Raw genomic sequence first — 6,000 nt, 5'->3', positions numbered from 1 at the left:
ACGTAAATTAAACCAGCAGTTTTCAGACTTTTTAGTCTCAGAACCCACTCCTATATGCTCTTAAAAATTATTGAGGGAGTTTGTAGACTTTTTGTTTATGTGGGTTAGTTACATGTATTGATATTTACTGTCTTAGAAATTAAACCAAAAGACAATAAAGAACATTTAAAAAATAAAGAAATACATTGTTAACATAAATATTTATTATGAAAAATACATTCTCCAGCAAAGCTTAATGAAAGAGTGGCATTATTTTAAATTTTTGCAAATATCCATAATGTCTGCCTCAGTAGAGAATGGCTGAATTCTCATATCTGCTTCTGTATTAAACTGCTAAACGTTGCTTCGGTTGAAGGAGACATAGAAAATTAAGTCTTAGGCAGTTGCAAGAACTGGAGACCCTCTGAAACATCTTGGGGCCCTGCTGGAAACCTATGGCCACCGTTGAGAGCTGCTGAGTTAGATCAGGAGCACTTCTCGGAGGAGGCGGCCTCTGGAGTCCTGATAGCAGAGCGGATAGCTAACAAGCCCAAACAGAGGGCGAGGCGGTTCACGAGCGGACTGCGGTGCAGGGCCAGCAGAGATCCCTCGGCTCGGAGTAGGTCGATTCCGCCCTCGCCCGCCATTCCGGGACCCACGCCCGGTTCTTGAAGAGCAGCGCAGGGAGAGAGACCGGCCTGTCAGTATCACACTGAGCGGGCGCTCACCAAGCCGCCGAGGAGCGGGCGCGCGCAGCTCCGGCGGGCCCGCGGGCGGGCCGCGCCCTCGGAGGCCTAAGGCCCGCAGCGCGCAGGCGCGGCGCTGCCCCGGAACGGTAAACAGTGCGGTCACGTGACGCGGCCGCGCTCCAGCCGCCGGGCCGCCGCCGCACGCAGATGGCCTCGGGGTCTCGCGCCGCCGTACGGTCCCCACGAGGCGCGCTCTGCTTGGCCGCTGAGCGGCGGCGGCTGCAGGAAGGCTGAGGCGGGCGGCGCGGAAGCCGGGGCGCCGGGGTCCGCGGCGGCCGGCCGGCCGTGAGGAGGAAGCGGCCTCGGCAGCGACGCCTGCGTCCCGCGCGTACCCCCTCTCGGCGCGCCGGCCCCCTCCTCCGCGCGGCGCGGCCACCATCTTCCCTCGCTGCCTGAGGTAGCGCTCGTCGGCGGAGCTGGTGAGTGGCGGCGCGGCGGCGGCCGGCGACGCGCGGCCCTCCCCCCCTACCCCGCGCCCCGCGGCCTCCCGCCCTCCGCCGGCCGGGCTCCGCGCCTCGCTCCCGCGCAGACCGGGGCGCCCCCGGCCTCTTGCGCAACGCCTCGGCCTGCCCGCGCCGCCTCTGCCGCCCGGGACCGTTTGGGCCGCGGTGGCGGGGCCGCCCGGCGAGGGTCGGGCCGCGGCCCCCCCGCCGGCTCCGCGCCCCCGCCTCGGGTGAGTCCCGCCGCCGCGCGAGCCCTCGGGCGGGGAGGCGCGGCGGGCGCGGCCCGGCCCGCAGGCCTCTCTCCGGCGCTGCAGCGTCGAGCCTGGGCCCCGGTCCGGCCGCGGCCGCGGAGCCGAGTTGGGTCCCCGCCGCCGGGACGCGGGGCCGGCGCTCCATCTTCCCTCCCGCGGCCGCGCGCTTTTGTGCTCGGGCCCCAAACTGTCGCCTCCTTTTGCATAGTTTGAAAAGAGGAGCCCGGAATCTGGCCTTCGACAATACGTGTAATTTAATGAACCACTTGTCGACCCGTGGGTGTTAATGGTGCTAAATAGCTGGTCACCTGACCGGGGGGGCGGGGAGGACGGAGAAAGGGGAGAACGCTGGTGCCGCACGGCGCCCCTGCTTCTCCCCAGCCGTGTATCGCGGGGTCCGAGGGCTCGTTCCCATCTTTGAGTTTTTAAATGCTGTTTTTCAGAAGACTGATTCGAAGTAGAGTGTGTGATTATTGGTGCTGTTCTGGAATCGTTTGCATGATCTTGAATAGTGATTAATGTAGGCGGCAACAACGCTGTAATATCTTCTCAGTCCTAATTTCATTGCGTTTATTGTTACTTAATTTAAAATGAAACGTAGGTACTTGAGCCTTCGCAGATACGAACTTGACCACGTTATTTTAAGCTGGATGGGGGTGGGGGAGGTACTTAAATACTACATTGTTTCTATTTAGTTACTATTTTGGGTTCTAATTTGTCTTCCCTTTTCAAGCTGGTTGAGATTTTCCAAAACTATGTTTCCAGTACTCATTCATTAGCTACCATTTTTTGATTCCTGAATGAAGTGTTAGGGATTGTGAAAATGTTTGTAGATGTGTTTTTCTGGTAGGCTAGAGAGGAGTCAGAGAACCAGGAAATCCTTGAAGCATTCTTCTGTTATTGAACTTGTGTCTTCATTCCAGAGCACACATGGTGTGTTGTGAATATTATTGTTTAAAATAGTGATTTCTTTACCATTATTACCACTTAGACCTTTCCTTTATTATTTCTAGCCAGTTCTGTTTACTGGACGTATTTAACGATAATGAATTTTCTTCTATCAGCATCGTCGTCATCTCTATTTTAAAATATGTACTCCATTTTCCCATGATAGTAACAGAATTTAAGGAAATACTGTTAACAGTTCTTATTGCGCTGATGAAACCAGTAACAGTTTAGTCAGTTCCTTAGGAGCAGAAAGACATCCACGCAACCGAGGTGTGAGCCTCTTGTTGAGTATGCAGAACTACAGCCTTAGAGTTTAAGCTTTATTTGGTAGCTGTACCGGAGATTCGTGAGGAGTTAGTGATGGGACAAGTTTCCCCCTGTTTCAAGAATGCTTTGTAGGTCCATTTGTTGGAGAACATAAAAATGTAAATAATGCTGCTTTTGCATCCGTGGGGAGGATAGTGAACTTCCTTAACAACCACACTGAATTAGTTATACGTTTAGTGCTCTTGATACAGACGTCAGATAACTGTCTAGCTGATCCTATGACATATTCATCTGTTGCATACTCAGATAAGTCAAATATATGAGAAGTGGTCTGTATAAATGTAGGTGAAAAATCACTGGTTCAAAGCAGCGTTCAGGATGGACATATGGAAAGGAAGTTGTCTTTATATTATTTAAAACCATAATGTTAAAATAATAATTGTTTTGAGTATTGGAATCAGGAAAGGTTGATAATTTTTGACTTTATAATAGCAATTAATAAAACTTTTTAAAATGTGTTTTTCATTGAAGGATAATTGCTTTACAGAATTTTGCTGTTTTCTGTCAAACCTCAACATGAATCAGCCATAGATATACATATATCCCCTCCCTTTTAAAACTCCCTCCCATCTCTCTCACCGACCCACCCCATAGGTTGATGCAGAGCCCCTGTTTGAGGCAATTAATAAAATTATTTTTGATGAAAGTTAGGTTTGGGTGCTAAAATATAAATAATGGTGGTTCTCTTCCTTGACATGGTAACTTTTTACCTTTTTGATGTGTCTTGGTTTCTTAAATGTGTTTTTTTTTTTCTTTACACAGATATCTTATGAAACCTTTTTTAGTTAATAATTTTTAAGGATAATAATCTGGAGGTAACATCTTTATTATTTTTTAATGAGGAAATATAGTTAGTGACTAGCCTCTCAGGTTTGTGGATTACCACCAAAGTGTTAGAGAGTGCAAGGTTCTTGAAGTGTTGACTTCTAAATGTTTTTATTCATCTACGTTTCATCAATTCTTTTGGACTTGTGGTTGCTGTATTTCTTTTCTGGAACAGTACATCTTAGGCTCTGTTTCTTTCATTTTTTAGAGCACCCTCTGAGAATCCTGGAATATCTTTTCAGAAGTGTAGATATCTTTATTTTTTAACTACAAAAATGACTTGGCAAATTTTTACATATTTCTAACACTTGCATTTTTAAGAACAGTAAAAAAAATTCTCCTTTAATGTTGCCCTTTAATTATATAGGGAATGATATTGACAGTATTGATTTGATTCAAAATATTTGAGACTCAGGTACTATTTGTATTCTCCTGGAATGTATTATAGGTTGAGAAACCAGATTCAGATGAGAGCTGTTAAATCATTGAATTAGAGATGAAAGAGGAAGATATTTCAACAGTTAAAAAACACTTTGTATGAGGAATTACCAAATCTATAGACTGGGCAGTTATTGCCATGCATTGTGTATTTAATTTAGATCATTTTTGATGATCAAGATTTATATATTTAGGATCATTTGTATAATGGAGTGACGGTGAAGAGAAACAGTTAAGCAGAAACTTAAATAGTATTCTGACATTTTATCTTTTGTCACAGTCTAACTTTATTAGACAGAATTTTGAATGGCATAGTGGATTGTACAGAAAGACTTAAGTTTTAATTCACTCATAATTTGTGTGAGATGGTCACATGAAAACATTCTAAAATTGTAGACTTTGAAAATAAACTGAAGTTTGTGGTTCATCACTTCCACAATGATGATGTACACTGAAGATATCTCTTTTTTATGTGTAGGGAGTGGCTAGGTGCATATTTCCCAATTTATTTTGGAAGTGGGCATGTTACTTTGTTTTCAATATTTTAAAGATTTCATTAATTATATAAAGATTGATATGTGTTATGCATGTAGACTTCATAAAGTATGGTAGGTTAAAAGTGCAGGCTCAGGAATCTTGCTGCCCGGATTCCAGTTTGGGTATAGAGACATACCTCTTTTATTGTGCTTTGCAGATACTGCCGGGTTTTGTTTTTTTTTTTTTTAAACAAATTGAAGGTTGTGGCAATCATATATGGAGCAAGTCTTGCCGCCAGTTTTTTTTAAACAGCATTTGCTCACTTTGAGTCTTCTATATCACATTCTGGTAATTCTCACAATATTTTAAACTTTTTGTTATTATTGTGTTATTGCTCTGTGATTGGCGTTGATGTTACTGTTGTCATTTTGGGTTACCACAAATCACAACCCTAATAAGATGGTGAACTTAATTGTAAATGTGTGTGTTCTGACGCCTCCACCGACTGGCTGTTGCTTGTCTTTCTCCCTCTCCATGGGCCTCCCTAGTCGTTGAGACGCTGTAATATTGAAAGTAGGCCAATTAATAACTCTTAATGACCTCTTTAAGTTTCTGAGTGAAGAGTCCATGTCTCTCACTTGAAATCGAAAGTTAGAAATGACTGAGGTTAATGAGGAAGGCATGTTGAAAGCCAAGATATCTCCCAAACTAAGCCTCTTGTGCCAAACGGTTAGCCAAGTTGTGGATGCAAAGAAAAAGTTGTTGAAGAAAGTTAACCGTGCAGGTCCAGTGAACATGTGAATGAGGAAAGTGAAACAACCTTATTGCTGATACAGAGAAGGTTTTAGTGGTGTGGATAATCAAACCAAACACAGCACCCTCTTAAGCCAAAGTCTAATCTAGAGCAAGTCCGTAACTCTCTTCTATTCTTTGAAGGCTGAGAGAGGTGGGGAGACACAGAAGAAAACTTGGAGCTAGGAGAGGTTGGTTTGTGAGGTTTGAGGAAAGAAACTGTCTCCATAACATAAAAGTACAGATGTGTGAAGTAGCGCATACTGATGTGAAAGCTGCAGCAAGTTATCCAAAGGATCTAGCTAAGATAATTCATGAAGGTGGCTACCCTGAACAACAGATTTTCAATTTAGTCACAACAGCCTTCTGTTGGGAGAAGATGCCGTCCTTGATGGTCATAGCTGGAGAAGAGAAACCATTGCCTGGTTTTAAAGGACAGGCTGGTTCTCCAGTTAGAGACTAATGCAGCTGGTGACTTCAAGTTAAAGCCAGTGCTCATTCTAAAAATCCTAGGGTCCTTAAAAGTTACGTTAAATCTACTCTGCCTGTTCTCTGTAAATGGAGCAACAAAGCCTGGCTGACAGCACATCTGTTTACAGCGTGGTTTATTGAGTATTTTAAGCCCACTGTGGTCCTATTGCTCAGAAAAAATTTCCTAAGTGTCACTGCTCATCGACCTGGTCAGTGCACCTCGTAATGCAAGAACTCCGGTGGAGATGGAGAGTGGGTGAATGATTTCCATGCCTGCTCCCACAACATCCGTTCTGCAGC

General features: G+C 45.1%; 1 protein-coding gene across 15 annotated transcripts in view; it reads left to right on the top strand.

Moving 5' to 3' along the window:
• The first annotated feature begins 833 nt into the window (after positions 1–833).
• The window catches only part of PHF3 (PHD finger protein 3), a 92,840-nt gene continuing 87,673 nt past the window's right edge, over positions 834–6,000 (top strand). For 10 of the 15 annotated variants that reach the window (XM_081530080.1, XM_081530074.1, XM_081530079.1 and 7 more), the window contains exon 1: positions 834–1,147. The gene's annotated coding sequence lies outside the window, so the exon portion shown is untranslated. Of the gene's footprint in view, positions 1,672–6,000 lie in introns of all 15 variants that reach the window. The other 5 variants (XM_081530081.1, XM_081530068.1, XM_081530069.1 and 2 more) reach the window with 3 other exon arrangements.

Source organism: Giraffa tippelskirchi, chromosome 9, assembly GCF_054371585.1.
Source record: "Giraffa tippelskirchi isolate mGirTip1 chromosome 9, T2T-mGirTip1v1.2.pri, whole genome shotgun sequence".
NCBI lineage: Eukaryota > Metazoa > Chordata > Mammalia > Artiodactyla > Giraffidae > Giraffa > Giraffa tippelskirchi.
The sequence above is the reverse complement of the archived record's forward strand: the minus strand, read 5'-3'. Positions and strand labels throughout refer to the sequence as shown.